Below are 20,561 nucleotides of genomic sequence, written 5' to 3' on the forward strand. Positions count from 1 at the left end.
CTTATCTGCTATGGCAGACAGCTGACACGGGGAGAGATCAAAGTACAACTTGTGATTAGACAAAAATGAGGTTGAATTAGACAGGCTAAACTCTCTAAATACATACAGGGTGCATTTCTCTGTTTACCTTCAGTCCTGTGCGAGAATTCAGGTCCACTTTAACGCAACATTATCACAAAATACTTATATCTACCTGACATTTTCTAATATACCGCGTCTGTTCAAAAAGTATATTGTTAATTGTTTTTGCCTAACTGCCTTTATTTTGTTTACTGACAAGAATTAGCTTATAAAAAATATTTTATAAAATTAATTAGTCAATGAAACTATCAACAGTCGTTTATCAAGCATGGAGGGAAGCATGGCTGACGCCGTGGCTGAGTGATTAACGTTTTTCTTTACTTCTGCATATGCCATAAAGAATATTTTACAACTAAACTGTTTCACGGGAGCAGACGATCAAAATTATTACCAGCCAGAGGCATAAAAATGATTGTGTTCTTTAAAGTAAATCGCATCTCCACGTTATTGCAAACTCTCTGCAGAAAGGTTCCCGTCCATGGAAATGTTTCTGTTGTCAGCACACTCATGGAGGTTCTCAGCAGCATTTGGCAGCACGGCGAGATGGTTAATAATGCTGTTGAAGAATCAAGGGCACGTACCTCTCAGTGAGGTTTAAGCTTTCAATTTGTCACAGCAAACATCTGTTCTTTCAAAAACTAATGTACTTTCTCCTTGTTTCCGATGTGTGATATTCATGTGTCTTTCATGCTGCCGGTAGTGTTGGGCGAACATCTAGATGTTCGGGTTCGGGCCGAACAGGCCGAACATGGCCGCGATGTTCGGGTGTTCGACCCGAACTCCGAACATAATGGAAGTCAATGGGGACCCGAACTTTTGTGGTTTGTAAAGCCTCCTTACATGCTACATACCCCAAATTTACAGGGTATGTGCACCTTGGGAGTGGGTACAAGAGGAAAAAAAATTAGCAAAAAGAGCTTATAGTTTTTGAAAAAATCGATTTTAAAGTTTCAAAGGGAAAGCTGTCTTTTAAATGCGGGAAATGTCTGTTTTCTTTGCACAGGTAACATGTTTTTTGTCGGCATGCAGTCATAAATGTAATACATATAAGAGGTTCCAGGAAAAGGGACCGGTAACGCTAACCCAGCAGCAGCACACGTGATGGAACAGGAGGAGGGTGGCGCAGGAGGAGAAGAAGGCCACGCTTTGTGAGACACAACAACCCCGGCCTTGCATGAGGGCAAGAAGCGTGCGGATAGCAGGCTTTGTACCGCCATGCAGTCATAAATGTAATAAAGATAAGTGGTTCAATAAACAGGGACCACGCGGCAACGCTAACCCAGCAGCAGCAGACGTGATGGAACAGGAGCAGGCGCAGGAGGAGAAGGCCACGCTTTGTGAGACACAACAACCCAGGCCTTGCATGAGGGCAAGAAGCGTGCGGATAGCATGCTTTGTACCGCCATGCAGTCATAAATGTAATAAAGATAAGTGGTTCAATAAACAGGGACCACGCGGCAACGCTAACCCAGCAGCAGCAGACGTGATGGAACAGGAGGAGGCGCAGGAGGAGAAGGCCACGCTTTGTGAGACACAACAACCCAGGCCTTGCATGAGGGCAAGAAGCGTGCGGATAGCAGGCTTTGTACCGCCATGCAGTCATAAATGTAATAAAGATAAGTGGTTCAATAAACAGGGACCACGCGGCAACGCTAACCCAGCAGCAGCAGACGTGATGGAACAGGAGGAGGCGCAGGAGGAGAAGGCCACGCTTTGTGAGACACAACAACCCAGGCCTTGCATGAGGGCAAGAAGCGTGCGGATAGCATGCTTTGTACCGCCATGCAGTCATAAATGTAATAAAGATAAGTGGTTCAATAAACAGGGACCACGCGGCAACGCTAACCCAGCAGCAGCAGACGTGATGGAACAGGAGCAGGCGCAGGAGGAGAAGGCCACGCTTTGTGAGACACAACAACCCAGGCCTTGCATGAGGGCAAGAAGCGTGCGGATAGCATGCTTTGTACCGCCATGCAGTCATAAATGTAATAAAGATAAGTGGTTCAATAAACAGGGACCACGCGGCAACGCTAACCCAGCAGCAGCAGACGTGATGGAACAGGAGGAGGCGCAGGAGGAGAAGGCCACGCTTTGTGAGACACAACAACCCAGGCCTTGCATGAGGGCAAGAAGCGTGCGGATAGCATGCTTTGTACCGCCATGCAGTCATAAATGTAATAAAGATAAGTGGTTCAATAAACAGGGACCACGCGGCAACGCTAACCCAGCAGCAGCAGACGTGATGGAACAGGAGCAGGCGCAGGAGGAGAAGGCCACGCTTTGTGAGACACAACAACCCAGGCCTTGCATGTGGACAAAAAGCGTGCGGATATAGCAGCAATGCTTTTTGCCGCCATGCAGTCATAAATGTAATACAGATGAGAGGTTCAATAAACAGGGCCCGGAAACGCAACACCATCCCAGATGTTCATTGGTCATGTTACTTGGTTGGGGTCCTGGAGTGTTGCGTAGTCATTTCCAATCCAGGATTGATTCATTTTAATTTGAGTCAGACGGTCTGCATTTTCTGTAGAGAGGCGGATACGCCGATCTGTGACGATGCCTCCGGCAGCACTGAAACAGCGTTCCGACATAACGCTGGCTGCCGGGCAAGCCAGCACCTCTATTGCGTACATTGCCAGTTCGTGCCAGGTGTCTAGCTTCGATACCCAATAGTTGAAGGGTGCAGATGGATGGTTCGACACAGCTACGCCATCTGACATGTAGTCCTTGACCATCTTCTCCAGGCGATCGGTGTTGGAGGTGGATCTGCACGCTTGCTGTTCAGTGGGCTGCGGCTGCATGGGTGTCAGAAAATTTTCCCACTCCAAGGACACTGCCGATACCATTCCCTTTTGGGTACTAGCTGCGGCTTGCGTTGTTTGCTGCCCTCCTGGTCGTCCTGGGTTTGCGGAAGTCAGTCTGTCTGCGTACAACTGGCTAGAGGAGGGGGAGGATGTCAATCTCCTCTCTAAAGTCTCCACAAGGGCCTGCTGGTATTCTTCCATTTTGACCTGTCTGACTCTTTCTTCAAGCAGTTTTGGAACATTGTGTTTGTACCGTGGATCCAGAAGGGTATAAACCCAGTAATTGGTGTTGTCCAGAATGCGCACAATGCGTGGGTCACGTTCAATGCAGTCTAGCATGAATTGAGCCATGTGTGCCAGAGTCCTACCAGAATCCTCATCATCCTCTTGTGAGCGTTGTGATAGTTGTTGTGATGCATCATAGTCGTCACCTTCCTCCTGGTCTGCTTCTGCTGACCATTCGCGTTGAATTGTGGAAGTCCAACGTGCACCGCTCTGGCCCTCGTCAGTGGTGGCATGAAATTCCTGCTCCAACTCCAGCTGTTCCTCCTCCTCTTCTTCGTCATAGCTGCTGGGGCCAGCGTTCCCTGAGGCGGATGGCCTGATGTTGGTACCATCACGCTGATCGTTTTCTCCTTCAGATTCCCCCAGTTGCATCATGACAGCTGTTTCCTTGATTTTTAACATCGACCTCTTCAGTAAACACAGCAGTGGTATGGTAATGCTGACTGAAGAGTTGTCACTGCTCACAAGCAACGTGGATTGCTCAAAATTTTGGAGGACTTGGCAGAGGTCCAACATGTTGGCCCAATCGGATCCACAGAAGCTTGGCAGCTGGCCGGATGCGCCTCGGTACTGCGCCGTCATGTACTGGACCACTGCACTCTTCTGCTCGCAAAAGCGGGCTAGCATGTGCAGCGTAGAATTCCAGCGCGTAGGGACATCACACAGCAAGCGATGGTGGGGGAGATTGAAGCGCTCCTGCATCTTGGCGAGTGCCCCCGAAGCAGTACTGGAATTTCTACAATGTTTGGACACTCGACGCACCTTCAACAGCAGATCGGGCACGCCTGGGTATGTCCTCAGGAATCGCTGAACTACTAGGTTCATCACGTGCGCCAGGCAAGGGATGTGTGTCAGCTTAGCCAACCTTAAAGCGCGAATGAGATTACTCCCATTATCACACACAACCATGCCCGGTTTCAGGTCCAGCGGTGCCAGCCACAAATCCGTCTGTTCCTTTATTCCCCTCCAAATTTCCTCCCCTGTGTGCTGCTTATCCCCAAGGCAGATTAGCTTCAGCAACGCTTGCTGACGCATGCCAACAGCTGTGCTGCACTGCTTCCACGATCCTACTGCTGCTGGGTTAGCGTTTCCGGATGAGGTACAGCTTTGAGATGCGTTGGAGGAGAAGGAGTCAGAGAGGTAGGTGCTGCTGTTATCCAGTGGGAGGGACGGCGGTGCAGCTGTTTGTGGCGTGGGCAACACCCGTGCCGTAGCAGGTGAGGAATCGCTGCCAGGCTCCACAAGGTTCACCCAGTGCGCGGTAAGGGAGATGTATCGACCCTGGCCGAACGCACTCGTCCAGGTGTCAGTGGTGAGGTGAACCTTGCAGGCAACGGCATTCTTCAAGCTTCGGGTTATTTTGCTGACCACGTGCTCATGCAACTCAGGCACTGCAGAGCGTGCAAAGTGGTAGCGGCTGGGAACCACGTAACGTGGGATGGCCACTGACATCATGCCCTTGAAGCTGTTTGTCTCCACCAATCGATATGGCAGCATTTCGCAGGCCAGAAGCTTGGCTATGCTGGCTGTTACTGCCACGGCCCGGGGGTCATTTGCTGGCAATTTCCTCTTGCGCTCAAACATCTCCGACACAGACAACTGAACCGTAGCGCTGCACACGGAAGGGCTGTTGGTTGTTGTGTTTGATGAACACTGGGAGACCTCAAGAGCACTACTCCGGAAAGTGACAGTGTCAGCGTCGTCTGATGTTTGTGAATGTTGTGAACCACGCAATGGCTGGGCTACTGCTGCTGCTGAGGCGGGTCTGGTGGTGAGTCTGGTGAACCCAAGGGAGGCAGTGTTGTTTCTGGTACCCTGTCCTGACGCGTTTGCCCAAAGAGTGGGATGTTTGGATAGCATGTGACGGCTCATGCTGGTGGTGGAGAGGTTGTTAATATTTTTCCCCCTGCTCAGGCGGGTCTTGCACACCTTGCAAATCGCCATGGTAACATCCTCAGTGCAGTCTTCAAAGAAAGCCCAGACTTTGGAGCACCTGCCTCCTTGCTGGCGATTTCTGTTTGCTCCTCTTTTGCCTCTCACTTGAACTTCCACGCTTGTGGTGCCTGAAATTGCGCGCCGCCTACCTTGTGGCACAAGGCGAACTCGTGCAGCAGTGTGTTCTTCAACAGACTCATCTGTGCTGCTGCTACGACGGCGATGTTCTCGTTCACAAACAAAATCTGGGTCTCTGTCCACATTGTCCATACCCTCCTCTTCCATCTCCTCAAACTCGTCATATGTCATTGTGGGCCACCGCCGTGGAGTAGAGCTCCCCACAACAACCTCTGCGCAGCACACTCCAACGTCGTCTTCCAGATCTTGTCGGCCGACCTCCTGCAATTGCAACCCCTCCTGCCCAAATTGCTCTGGGATTTGGGTTTCCGAGTCCTCTTCGGACTCGCCTTGTATTTCAGTGCGCGGTGCATTTCCCACAGTTAACGGTTGTGAATCCAGGCACAACATTTCTGGCTGTTCCTCCATTGACCTTTGAAAGGTGGAAGTTTGTTGGGCTGGGAATAGCTCCTGCGAATACCCCATTGTGTCCTGAGGTAATTCATCGGACTGGTTATCTGGCAGTTGTGTGCGTGGTGTCGCTGCCGGTTGTGTCAGCTTTGTGCCCACTGGCTCCTTGTAACTGGCTGAGGACTCGGACCTCGTGCGTGATGTGCTGGTGCTGCTTAACCCACTGCTGGACGCTTGAGAGGTCATCCAAGTAATTATCTGGTCCTGTTCTTTTGGATTTGTGAGGGTTGTTGTCCTGGACAACATGGGCGGTATTGAGTGGGTTTTCTTGGGTGCTCCCCTGTGGCCTGTACGTGAACCGTCAGGGGAAACACCTCTTCCCTTGCCCCTCCCTCTTTCACCGGATTTCTTCCTCATTTCACTTATCCTTACAGTACACGCTGACTGGCAGCAGTACAGTGGCAGTACAGAAATGCTATACAGTACCACTATTCCCAGCAGCGACACAGAGCACAATGCTATACAGTGACGGGTGAGCGGTGTACCACTATTCCCAGCAGCGACACAGAGCACAATGCTATACAGTGACGGGTGAGCGGTGTACCACTATTCCCAGCAGACACAGAACAGTACACAGAATGCTATATAGTGTGGCTGAACGAGCGGTGTACCACTATTCCCAGCAGACACAGAACAGTACACAGAATGCTATATAGTGTGGCTGAACGAGCGGTGTACTACTGTTCCCAGCAGACACAGAACAGTACACAGAATGCTATATAGTGTGGCTGAACGAGCGGTGTACTACTGTTCCCAGCAGACACAGAACAGTACACAGAATGCTATATAGTGTGGCTGAACGAGCGGTGTACCACTATTCCCAGCAGACACAGAACAGTACACAGAATGCTATATAGTGTGGCTGAACGAGCGGTGTACTACTGTTCCCAGCAGACACAGAACAGTACACAGAATGCTATATAGTGTGGCTGAACGAGCGGTGTACTACTGTTCCCAGCAGACACAGAACAGTACACAGAATGCTATATAGTGTGGCTGAACGAGCGGTGTACCACTGTTCCCAGCAGACACAGAACAGTACACAGAATGCTATATAGTGTGGCTGAACGAGCGGTGTACCACTGTTCCCAGCAGACACAGAACAGTACACAGAATGCTATATAGTGTGGCTGAACGAGCGGTGTACTACTGTTCCCAGCAGACACAGAACAGTACACAGAATGCTATATAGTGTGGCTGAACGAGCGGTGTACTACTGTTCCCAGCAGACACAGAACAGTACACAGAATGCTATATAGTGTGGCTGAACGAGCGGTGTACTACTGTTCCCAGCAGACACAGAACAGTACACAGAATGCTATATAGTGTGGCTGAACGAGCGGTGTACTACTGTTCCCAGCAGACACAGAACAGTACACAGAATGCTATATAGTGTGGCTGAACGAGCGGTGTACTACTGTTCCCAGCAGACACAGAACAGTACACAGAATGCTATATAGTGTGGCTGAACGAGCGGTGTACTACTGTTCCCAGCAGACACAGAACAGTACACAGAATGCTATATAGTGTGGCTGAACGAGCGGTGTACCACTATTCCCAGCAGACACAGAACAGTACACAGAATGCTATATAGTGTGGCTGAACGAGCGGTGTACCACTATTCCCAGCAGACACAGAACAGTACACAGAATGCTATATAGTGTGGCTGAACGAGCGGTGTACTACTGTTCCCAGCAGACACAGAACAGTACACAGAATGCTATATAGTGTGGCTGAACGAGCGGTGTACCACTATTCCCAGCAGACACAGAACAGTACACAGAATGCTATATAGTGTGGCTGAACGAGCGGTGTACTACTGTTCCCAGCAGACACAGAACAGTACACAGAATGCTATATAGTGTGGCTGAACGAGCGGTGTACTACTGTTCCCAGCAGACACAGAACAGTACACAGAATGCTATATAGTGTGGCTGAACGAGCGGTGTACTACTGTTCCCAGCAGACACAGAACAGTACACAGAATGCTATATAGTGTGGCTGAACGAGCGGTGTACCACTGTTCCCAGCAGACACAGAACAGTACACAGAATGCTATATAGTGTGGCTGAACGAGCGGTGTACCACTGTTCCCAGCAGACACAGAACAGTACACAGAATGCTATATAGTGTGGCTGAACGAGCGGTGTACTACTGTTCCCAGCAGACACAGAACAGTACACAGAATGCTATATAGTGTGGCTGAACGAGCGGTGTACTACTGTTCCCAGCAGACACAGAACAGTACACAGAATGCTATATAGTGTGGCTGAACGAGCGGTGTACTACTGTTCCCAGCAGACACAGAACAGTACACAGAATGCTATATAGTGTGGCTGAACGAGCGGTGTACTACTGTTCCCAGCAGACACAGAACAGTACACAGAATGCTATATAGTGTGGCTGAACGAGCGGTGTACTACTGTTCCCAGCAGACACAGAACAGTACACAGAATGCTATATAGTGTGGCTGAACGAGCGGTGTACTACTGTTCCCAGCAGACACAGAACAGTACACAGAATGCTATATAGTGTGGCTGAACGAGCGGTGTACTACTGTTCCCAGCAGACACAGAACAGTACACAGAATGCTATATAGTGTGGCTGAACGAGCGGTGTACTACTGTTCCCAGCAGACACAGAACAGTACACAGAATGCTATATAGTGTGGCTGAACGAGCGGTGTACTACTGTTCCCAGCAGACACAGAACAGTACACAGAATGCTATATAGTGTGGCTGAACGAGCGGTGTACCACTATTCCCAGCAGACACAGAACAGTACACAGAATGCTATATAGTGTGGCTGAACGAGCGGTGTACCACTATTCCCAGCAGACACAGAACAGTACACAGAATGCTATATAGTGTGGCTGAACGAGCGGTGTACTACTGTTCCCAGCAGACACAGAACAGTACACAGAATGCTATATAGTGTGGCTGAACGAGCGGTGTACCACTATTCCCAGCAGACACAGAACAGTACACAGAATGCTATATAGTGTGGCTGAACGAGCGGTGTACTACTGTTCCCAGCAGACACAGAACAGTACACAGAATGCTATATAGTGTGGCTGAACGAGCGGTGTACCACTGTTCCCAGCAGACACAGAACAGTACACAGAATGCTATATAGTGTGGCTGAACGAGCGGTGTACTACTGTTCCCAGCAGACACAGAACAGTACACAGAATGCTATATAGTGTGGCTGAACGAGCGGTGTACTACTGTTCCCAGCAGACACAGAACAGTACACAGAATGCTATATAGTGTGGCTGAACGAGCGGTGTACCACTGTTCCCAGCAGACACAGAACAGTACACAGAATGCTATATAGTGTGGCTGAACGAGCGGTGTACCACTGTTCCCAGCAGACACAGAACAGTACACAGAATGCTATATAGTGTGGCTGAACGAGCGGTGTACTACTGTTCCCAGCAGACACAGAACAGTACACAGAATGCTATATAGTGTGGCTGAACGAGCGGTGTACTACAGTTCCCAGCAGACACAGAACAGTACACAGAATGCTATATAGTGTGGCTGAACGAGCGGTGTACTACTGTTCCCAGCAGACACAGAACAGTACACAGAATGCTATATAGTGTGGCTGAACGAGCGGTGTACTACTGTTCCCAGCAGACACAGAACAGTACACAGAATGCTATATAGTGTGGCTGAACGAGCGGTGTACTACTGTTCCCAGCAGACACAGAACAGTACACAGAATGCTATATAGTGTGGCTGAACGAGCGGTGTACTACTGTTCCCAGCAGACACAGAACAGTACACAGAATGCTATATAGTGTGGCTGAACGAGCGGTGTACTACTGTTCCCAGCAGCGACACACAATGACTGGGGGGGACCCTGGCTAGCGTGGCTGGAGCGCGAACTACCCTGCCTGCCTACCCAAAGCTAAACCCACAGACAAATGGCGGAGATATGACGTGGTTCGGGTATTTATTTACCCGAACCACGTGACAGTTCGGCCAATCAGAGCGCGTTCGGGTCCGAACCACGTGACCCGTTCGGCCAATCACAGCGCTAGCCGAACGTTCGGGGAACGTTCGGCCATGCGCTCTTAGTTCGGCCATATGGCCGAACGGTTTGGCCGAGCACCGTCAGGTGTTCGGCCGAACTCGAACATCACCCGAACAGGGTGATGTTCTGCAGAACCCGAACAGTGGCGAACACTGTTCGCCCAACACTAGCTGCCGGAGAGCTGTTGTCTCTGCTGATTCCTTCATTAAACATGGAAAGCGCGCTTTGGGTCATGTGGTGGAGCGGAGATAAATGGGCTTGGTTGGCACGTGAATTTTAAGAGCGCTCGGAATGATGGTGCTGCGACATCATTATAGCTCATTGTGCAGCTGCATCAGATGTTACAGCAGGGTACAGCTTGAGAATGTGTAAATTGCTAATGATTTCTTTACGCCTTTATTTTAGCTTCATCTGTGGTTGTCACCTTCTCGGGGAAAAAAATTACAGCAGTTCCAGTCATTAACCATTTTTAAACTTGGATGTTAAATGGCTAAACCAGTAAAATCGTAGGCACTGGTAGACAGTTTACTTAAAGGACAACTGTAGTGAGAGGTATATGCAGGCTGCCATATTTATTTCCTTTTAAAGCCAATGGTCACCACTTTAAAAATAAAAAAGTCAGATACTCACCTAAGGAGAGGGAGGTCCCGGTCCTAATGAGCCTTCCCTCTCCTCTCCCGGTGCCCTCGGTGCTGCGCTGGCTCTCCCGTTCGCGTCCGCCGCCGCAGGGACTTCGGAGGTCTTCGGGAGCACTCGGGCTTCCGAAGACGGGCCGCTCCATACTATGCACGCGCGAGTGCGTCATAGAGGGTGCTCACACATGCGTAGTATGGAGCGGCCCGTCTTCGGGAGCCCGAGTGCTCCCGAAGGCTTCCGAAAGCTCCCTTCGGCTGCGGAAGTGGCAGTATTTGGCCGAACTGGTCGAATACTGCTACGGGGGATCCTGCGCGGGACCGGGCACCGGGAGAGGAGAGAGAAGGCTCATTAGGACCGAGCCTTCCCTCTCCTTAGGTGAGTATCTGACTTTTTTATTTTTAAACTGGTAAACATTCACTTTAAGCAATACCAGTTGCCTGGCAGCCCTGCTGATCTATTTGGCTGCAGTACTGTTCGAATCACACAAGCATGCAGCTAATCTTGTCAGATCCAACAATGTCAGAAACACCTGATCTGCATATGCTTGTTTAAGGTCTATGACTAAAAGTATTTTAGAGACAGAGGATCAGCAAGATAGCCAAGCAACTGGTATAGTGTAAAAGTAGTGGTGCTCGTAATGGGTCAATTACGATTTAGCAAAATTTCAGGTAATGCGTAATTCTGATTACGTCAGGGGCATCGCTAGCCCTGTTTTAGGGGGGCACGTGCCCCCAATCTTTCCTGGGGTGCCACGGATCTCTGCCCGGCCGGCGGCCGCCCCCTCTGTCAAGACTCAGCGGCTCCCTCCAGCCGCCGCGTCACTGACAGTCTCAGACCTCAGGATCAGGCGGCGAGCCGGCGACCAATCGTGCGGGCGCTAGGACGCAGCGCCCGCACTGATATGCGGAAGTGACATCACTTCCGCATATCGAGCGGGTGCGTCCAGCGCCCGCTCGTACATCTGGTCGGGTCGCCGCTGATCCTGAGGTCTGCTGAGAGGTAGGGGGGGAGCGGCGGCGGCTAGAGGGGGGGCCTCCCTGTCACTCACTCACTCACTCACTCACTCAAGGGGCTCCCTGGCATGCACTCACTCCCTAAAGGGGCTCCCTGGCACGCACTCACTCCCTAAAGTGACTCCCTGTCACTCACTCACTCCCTAAAGGGGCTCCCTGTCACTCACTCACTCACTCACTCACTCCCTAAAGGGGCTCCCTGTCACTCACTCACTCCCTAAAGGGGCTCCCCTGGCACTCACTCACTCCCTAAAGGGGCTCCCTGGCACTCACTCACTCCCTAAAGGGGCTCCCTGGCACGCACTCACTCCCTAAAGGGGCTCCCTGGCACTCACTCCCTAAAGGGGCTCCCTGGCACTCACTCCCTAAAGGGGCTCCCTGGTACTCACTCACTCCCTAAAGGGGCTCCCTGTCACTCACTCACTCCCTAAAGGGGCTCCCTGTCACTCACTCACTCACTCCCTAAAGGGGCTCCCTGGCACGCACTCACTCCCTAAAGGGGCTCCCTGTCACTCACTCACTCCCTAAAGGGGCTCCCTGTCACTCACTCCCTAAAGGGGCTCCCTGGCACGCACTCACTCCCTAAAGGGGCTCCCTGGCACTCACTCACTCCCTAAAGGGGCTCCCTGTCACTCACTCACTCCCTAAAGGGGCTACCTATCACTCACTCACTACCTAAAGGGGCTCCCTGTCACTCACTCACTCCCTAAAGGGGCTACCTGTCACTCACTCACTTCCTAAAGGGGCTCCCTGTCACTCACTCACTCACTCACTCCCTAAAGGGGCTCCCCTGGCACTCACTCACTCCCTAAAGGGGCTCCCTGGCACTCACTCACTCCCTAAAGGGGCTCCCTGGCACGCACTCACTCCCTAAAGGGGCTCCCTGGCACTCACTCACTCCCTAAAGGGGCTCCCTGTCACTCACTCACTCCCTAAAGGGGCTCCCTGGCACGCACCCACTCCCTAAAGGGGCTCCCTGGCACGCACTCACTCCCTAAAAGGGCTCCCTGTCACTCACTCACTCCCTAAAGGGGCTCCCTGTCACTTACTCACTCACTCACTCACTCAAGGGGCTCCCTGGCACGCACTCACTCCCTAAAGGGGCTCCCTGGCACTCACTCACTCCCTAAAGGGGCTCCCTGTCACTCACTCCCTAAAGGGGCTTCCTGTCACTCACTCACTGCCTAAAGGGGCTCCCTTTCACTCACTCCCTAAAGGGGCTACCTGTCACTCACTCACTCCCTAAAGGGGCTCCCTGTCACTCACTCACTCCCTAAAGGGGCTCCCCTGGCACTCACTCACTCCCTAAAGGGGCTCCCTGGCACTCACTTACTCCCTAAAGGGGCTCCCTGGCACGCACTCCCTAAAGGGGCTCCCTGGCACTCACTCACTCCCTAAAGGGGCTCCCTGTCACTCACTCACTCCCTAAAGGGGCTCCCTGGCACGCACCCACTCCCTAAAGGGGCTCCCTGGCACGCACCCACTCCCTAAAGGGGCTCCCTGGCACGCACCCACTCCCTAAAGGGGCTCCCTGGCACGCACTCACTCCCTAAAGGGGCTCCCTGGCACGCACTCACTCCCTAAAGGGGCTCCCTGGCACGCACTCACTCCCTAAAGGGGCTCCCTGGCACGCACTCACTCACTAAAGCGGCTCCCTGGCATGCACTCACTCACTAAAGGGGCTCCCTGGCACTCACTCACTTCCTAAAGGGCCTCCCTGTCACTCACTCCCTAAAGGGCCTCCCTGTCACTCACTCACTCCCTAAAGGGCCTCCCTGTCACTCACTCACTCCCTAAAGGGGCTCCCTGTCACTCACTCACTCCCTAAAGGGGCTCCCTGTCACTTACTCACTGCCTAAAGGGGCTTCCTGTCACTCACTCACTGCCTAAAGGGGCTCCCTGGCACTCACTCACTGCCTAAAGGGGCTTCCTGTCACTCACTCACTGCCTAAAGGGGCTCCCTGGCACTCACTCACTACCTAAAGGTGCTCCCTGTCACTCACTATCGGGGTCCCTGTCACTCACTACCTAACTGGAGGCGCCTGTCACTCACTAGCTAACCTGGGGGTCCCTGTCACTCACTACCTAACTTGGGGGGGCTACCATATTAAGGGGGCATTCTGCCTATTTATGTGAAATGCTGTCTATATATGTGCCTCATGACTGCTGAATGTGTCTTGTTGGGAGCCTTATGATTTGTTGGGGGCCTCATGATTGCTGAATTTGTCTTGTTGGGGGCCTCATGATTTGTTGGGGGCCCTCATGATTGCTGAATTTGTCTTGTTGGGGGCCTCATGATTGCTGAATTTGTCTTGTTGGGGGCCTCATGATTTGTTGGAGGCCTCATGATTGCTGAATTTGTCTTGTTGGGGGCCTCCTGATTTGTTGGGGGCCTCATGATTGCTGAATATGTCTTGTTGGGGGTCACATGATTGCTAACTGCGAGACTATGGGAAAAGCTGAATCCTTATCATATGAGACAATAGCATTAAACCTACTTTTTTAGCGTTTTAAAACAGAAAGTAAAACTGGGAGGTTCTAAAAAATTGAATACATTTTTCAGGAGTAGGATGGATGAAATTGTTTATCTTCACAGTTTATTTTCAACTTGGATTTTCCATAATGTTCATGTATGAGTTAAAACGTTTGTACAGTATTTAGTTTAAATTGCTGTTGCCACTTTGCGATAGATACCGGTAAGTGACTTTTGGGTTGCAGTTTGGGCACTCGGCCTCCAAAAGGTTCGCCACCACTGTCCTAATCTGATGTCCCACCATTGCTAGGTTCATGTAAATTTGTCTCCACCCGTTACCACACCTATATTCTGGTCCATGGCCCACCCATTTTTTGGTGCGGCGCGATAAGCACGCCGCACAACGTGATCGTCATATTTTTGGCACGCTAGCTGCAGTGTGCTGAATTCTGCTGCCTACAGTATGTACAGTATACGCTGTTCTCTAGTGCTTGCACTGTGTGCTGATTTACCTCCAGTGTGTACAGTGTAAGGTGTTACTCTGTGCCTTTATTGATTGTAAACCAGCTGTATTGTATGCTGATCCCTGCTACTTTCAGTATGTACAGTATTAGCTGTAAAGCCTGGTACACACATACAATTTTGATTAGTCAATTTTAGCTCTGTTCATAAAATTCATTGTCCGTTGGCCCACTTACTACACGAGGGTGGGAAATTGGGGGTCAGTGATTGACCAATCAAAATTGTATGTGCGTATACATCTTTGATCTATGCCTATACTGATTGTAAATGATCGAAATAAAGGACAGGGGGCTCCGTCCAATATTTCGATGGGCAGGCCCGTTATCCGTAGCTTACACCGCTGCTAAGTTCATGTACATTTGGCCCCACCCATGGCCACGCCCACTCACCGCATGGTCACGCCGCATGTACCTCCCCGCCTGGTGCCCACAGGTGCCACTGATCTCCAAGGACCCTAGAAACGCCCCTGGATTACGTTACTTACAGCATACTATATTCGTGAATCATAGTTATGCCTATAATAAATTACGTGTAATTTGCATTCAATGTGTAAACATTTTCACATATATTTGCCAGTTTTCTTTTCATGTGTGGCTATTAGTTAAATATTCAATGTGAAAAAATGCTTTCCTATGCGAAAAAAAAAATTGCATTCATCAGCTAGTATACTGCGCACGCAGCTATTTAAAAAGTTGATGTGTTTGTTTCGTAAAACTGTTTACGAAGTAACTTACATGTAATTACGCTATTATGTTTAGTTACGGTTAGTGATTATGTTTACATGTGAATTTTTTTAGGCGTTATCCACAAATTTTGCATTACGATTAAGATGTATAATTGCAAATTACGATGCCTAATTATGCATAGGCATCATTTCTGCCCACCACTACTTAAAAGGAAATAAATATGGTAGCACCCATATCCCTCTCATTTCAGTTGTCCTTTAAAGAAAAATTCCAGATTTGTGCTCCTAACCAAAACTTCCTAAGCTTTGAGGGTCATCTCCATACTCTGACAGGTGCCCACGCACACTCTCTGGTAGCCTGACTGCCCCCACACCAACCAACCAATACATGGCTCAACACAAGAAAGATACAATTTAGGGAAACCGAGAGCTCAATATAGTGTAGTATGTTATGCAAAAATAAAGTAAGAATAATCAGTGAGAAGAGTATACTCACAAGCGTGGGTTACCACTGTATAGGCAGGTGAGGAGATTAGACCTGTCCTCACTCAAGAAGTCGCTCTCTGTAGATCAGAAAAAGGGGTAGATCACCCCACCACCAGGGGTGGACATGGTATAGCAGTAGGAGAACAGAGGCGCCAGCAGGATAAAAATGGATAAAACCTTTAACATTTGCTTGGAGGAAGTGGTGGACTTACCTCCATAAAGCAGACATGAAAGACTGTCTGAATAGTAGCAATCACATTTATTATATAGTAGCGGTGGTGCCCAGGACCAGTACTCTATTCAGCCAGTACTCTACTCAGCTGCACATTTGGTCACCATGATACCTCTATCCGCCCCCTTCCCCCCAACTACCCAACACACTGAACACAGGTGGCGAGAGCCCATTGGCTACTCGCAAGCCCGCCCCAACCCCGCCCACCCTTCACAAAAACCCAATTCACTGAACACAGATGGCGAGAGCCCATTGGCTGCTCGCACACTCGCCCTTACCCCGCCCACATAACACCTTCCACACATCTAATTGGCCCTATTAGCAAGTACCTGTATATATAAGGAGTTGAGCGTCCTCACCACTTAACTGAGGCGCTACACCTGCTATTGCCGAAATTCTGGTGAGTTCTTTATGTTATTTTATTTGCACATTTTACCTTATATTTCTGGCCCCCTGTTCTCTTCTTAATGCTTTATTACCCATTACACTTGCTGACATATACCCTTTTCCATTACTAATACCACTCATTGCAAATCTGTTTTACTCAGCTGCAAAACAAACAGAAGTAATAACACTTTGAACTTCTCAGCACTAACATGCTATTAGCAGTGTTTTCTCAATCAGATAAAACTGTTTTTCCTTCTGTTTACTTTTCAGGACAGAGGCTGAATGTGACTTGCTGTTTGACTGGCTCATTTTCATAGATAACAGCACTAGTTTTTTAACGCTTGTAATGTAGGATAATAGAAAAGGACCTCAGCCAAGTTATTAGTAGGACTAGTTCTGTATGCACCTATGTTTTTCTCATCATATCACATGTCAGTTCAGGTATGCTTTTACTTATGTAATGCAGACTTCAAACTTTAAGTTTAATAGGCATAGCCCAGATCATATAGCGCATTATATAATGTGTGTAACTCGCTTTATTTGTGCAACAACTACATTGCTTACTACATAAGCAATCTTGGTGTTGCATGTATATTAATTATGTTATTTGCATAAAGTCTGTAACATGCACTGCCTGCACACATTAAAGGGAACCTGAAGCAAGAAGTATATAGAGGCTGTGATATTTATTTCCTGTTAAATAATACCAGTTGCCTGGCAGTCCTGGTGAATGTACTCTTTGCTTTTTTGAATTGCAGGTCCAGGGGTTCCAAGTTTGGATCTTGACCAGGACACTGTGCATGGAGTTTGTATGTTTTCAAGGTATGTGTGTGCCTGTCCTCCAGGCATACATCCCCAAAACATACTGATTAATTAATTGGTTTCCTGTGAAAAAATAATTTTGTGCTATGGTAGGAAGTGTAACAATAGGCATGACTATGGTAGTGAATAGTGATTAGATGATTATGAGCTCCTCCGAAGGACAGTTAATGGAATGACTTGCTTGATGTTCTTTGTAAAGCAATGGAGAAAATGTCAATGCTATAAATGTATATAGATATATAGCCATAGCAATGCCCCTATTGCTCTGTCCTTTCTGGCAGTTCTGTTTAATAAAGAGGAATTAGTGGAAATGCTTTTTTTTATATTTGGTTTGTAAAAACAGGAAAATGCCATACATTAGGGTAGTTAAGCTGGCCATACACTAGTTGATGTTTTACTTCGATCTATTATTAACACCGATAAATGAATCAAATGAATCAAAAAATCGAGTTGTCATTTTGATGTAGAATCGATTCTTATCGAATCAGATCGAATTCTTAAAATTAACCGATCGAGTATGTCGAGTTATTTCAATCGATGGAACAAGAATCGAGAGCTTTTTATTATGTATTCAATTGACCTTTACTCGATCTGATTCATCAGGGTACTTATTTCGTGATCAAAAATAGCCTCCGGTCGATTAAAGGTGGGAAAAGGGAAAAATCGACCCTAGTATATGGGCAAAAAATCAATTTATGTTCGATTGATTCATTTATTTTGAATTTATTCTAAGAATTGATAGGTCAACCCATTGTCATATAATGGACCAGTGTATGGCCAGCATTAGTATGTACAGTTTGAATAAAACCCCAGTGCTTTACTATCCATGTCTATTGTTTTAATAGCTAACTAAATTTGCAATATATTATTCTTTGAAATGATTCTTTGCTCAGTATTCTCCGGTCAGCTAATAATGTGGAGTCTACGCTGCAATAAGTGTTTGCACTGGACATGGAGCGGATCATTTTCCACACTTGATTAAACTCTCAAGATTGATATGATGTATTTTGCCTTCCACTTAAAACACTACATTTGCTCATCTTTTTTTTTTTTTCTTTTTTCAGGTCACCTGCTGTCGCTGGAGATTTTGCTAATCTCCCAACTTTAGCCGTCTTACTGATCTGTGCTGCATACCAATGCTCTGTGAAATGAAGACAGCATAATTGAAGAAGACACAGTAGGAAAGGACTGCGGTGAAAAAATGGAAGTCCCTGCATGTCTTTGCAGATGGGAACTATGATACCCATTTTCACAGACACTCGGAAAGGATAGATTCTTGCGATCTCTACTTTACAAGACAGGCTGACGGGAGGAGGGCGGGAGGGAAAAAAATAAACTATATTAAAAAATAGACACATTTATTTAAAATTAAATGATAAATTAAATAATTAAATTACAACTAAATTAATTAAAAATTAAAAAAAAAAACTCTGCGGCAGCGATCAGAGCCCAACAGGAAGCTCTGTTGGTGGGCAGAAAAGGGGGGGGATTAATTTGTGGGCTACGTTTTCGGCTCTGCAGCTGACTGCAGAGCGCTGATTGGTAAAAAATCACCTGGTCATTGGTGGTGGTGGGGGGGGGGGGGGGACCTGTGGTGGTGGGGGAAACCTTTGGTAACCAACCCATCTATTCCTAAAATGACCTTTTTTCTGTTTAAAAGTTGGTTGAAAATGCATTTTTTTTGTGTCAGCTGAATGACACAACCTTTCCTATAGTCTGACACAGTTCTGAGGAATTTTTCTTAAAGGGATGTAAAAAAAATGCACATTCCTTTTAAAAATTGTTCTAAAAATCACTTTGCTTATGGCCTGTTTCCACTACACGCAGATTAGATGCAGAATGGATGCAGAAAAACTCACTCCAATAAATGGAAATGGCCTATGGGCCTGTTTCCACTAGATGCAATTATTCTGAAGCAGATTTTCCCATAGGCATTCATTGGAGTCAGTTTTTCTGCATCCATTCTGCATCCAATCTGTGTGTAGTGGAAACAGGCCCTAAATCGTAATCACTTAGAGCTTAGCAACTGCAGTTGTGTTCTGTAATGTGAACTAGGCCTAAGTCCCAGGCCTAAACTGTCACTTGCATACCAAAATATCTAAATCTAAGTCTATATCTCACCCTCTGCTTCGCGCTCTCCACCTACTCCTCCTCCCTGCTGCGGGGGACATTTTACCTAACCCTGGACCCTCACTCCACCCTGCTAATCACACTGTTAGCAACAAATCAAATTCCCCTCCCTCTCACTGTAACCTTATTTATATTCCACTTCTTCCCCCTACTACCCCTCCTATATCGGCTACCCTCTGGAATGCCCGCTCAGTCTGCAACAGACTGCCCTTCATCCATAATCTTTTCACTTCCAATAGTTTCACATTCTTTGGTAAGAAGTCAATCCAACAGTTGGATTGACTTCTTATCAGTCTTATCAGCTGCTTGAACAACAGCAAGAAACTTTTTTTAATAGTTTCATCTTGTTTCACAACAAAAGTTGGTTGACATTGTGCTGTTTAAAAGACTGCTGTTGAGCGTGTGTATGGGGCTTTACTCAGATCAGATCTCTTCTCCTCATCCTTTGTCAAGGCTCTGTCCTTGGCCCCCTCCTCTTTTCCATCTACATGCACGGTCTTGGTGACTTAATCAACTTTTTTCTCTCGCTTCTTAAAACTTAATATGAGTAAAACTGAACTAATCATTTTTCCACTGTCTCTGTCAACCACTCTGCCTGAAATAGAAATAATTGTTAATAACACTCCCATAACTTCAGTTCCCAAAGCACAGTGCTTAGGGGTAATATTCAATTCCTCTCTCTCTTTTACAATAATAATAATACAATAACATTTGTAAAGCGCTTTTCTCCCATAGGACTCAAAGCGCATAGTTGTGTCTCAGATTAATACAGGGTTGCAGGCTGGGTTGTGTTACAGAGGAGATAGTCAGATGTTCATGAATGCCAGACTAAAGAGGTAGGTTTTCAGTTTAGACTTACATGCTTCCAGGGATGGAGCTGTCCTGATTGGGTGGGGCAGGGAGTTCCAAAGTGTAGGGGCAGCATGACAAAAGGCTCTGTCTCCAAATGTTTTGAGGTGGACTCTGGGGGTGACCATGGTGTTGCGTCCTTTTGATCTAAGATTGTGGGGGGTGTGATGCAGTTGCAACAAGTCCTTCAAGTATCCAGGGCCCAGATTGTGCAAGGATTTGAATGTCAGTAAGCCAATCTTAAACAGAATTCTCCATTTTATCTGTAGCCAGTGGAGTGAGCTCAGGGTTGGTGTTATGTGGCAATGGCGGGGTTGGCTCGTTAACAGCCTTGCGGCGGCATTCTGTACTAATTGCAGGCGGCGTAAGTCTTTCTTATGCAGGCCTGTGTAGAGGGCGTTGCAGTAGTCTAACCTTGAGGTGACGAAGGCATGGACTAGGGTTGGAAGATCCTCTGAAGGAATTAGGTGTTTAATCTTTGCAATATTCCTTAGATGAAAGAAGGAATGTTTCACAACAGCTGAAATTTGATTCCTGAAGCTTAATTTCCTATCAATCAGTACTCCCAGGCTGCGCACACAGTCTGAGT

General features: G+C 48.1%; 1 long non-coding RNA gene across 1 annotated transcript in view; it reads left to right on the forward strand.

The window, feature by feature from the left end:
* Window positions 1-18,254, forward strand: part of LOC137561286 (uncharacterized) — a 65,497-nt gene extending 47,243 nt beyond the window's left edge. Inside the window, exons 3-4 of the long non-coding RNA XR_011029963.1 lie at window positions 16,930-16,993; window positions 18,058-18,254. This is a non-coding gene — a long non-coding RNA (uncharacterized lncRNA). The remainder of the gene's footprint in view (window positions 1-16,929; window positions 16,994-18,057) is intronic.
* Window positions 18,255-20,561: the final 2,307 nt, after the last annotated feature.

This window comes from Hyperolius riggenbachi, chromosome 3, assembly GCF_040937935.1.
Source record: "Hyperolius riggenbachi isolate aHypRig1 chromosome 3, aHypRig1.pri, whole genome shotgun sequence".
Lineage (NCBI taxonomy): Eukaryota > Metazoa > Chordata > Amphibia > Anura > Hyperoliidae > Hyperolius > Hyperolius riggenbachi.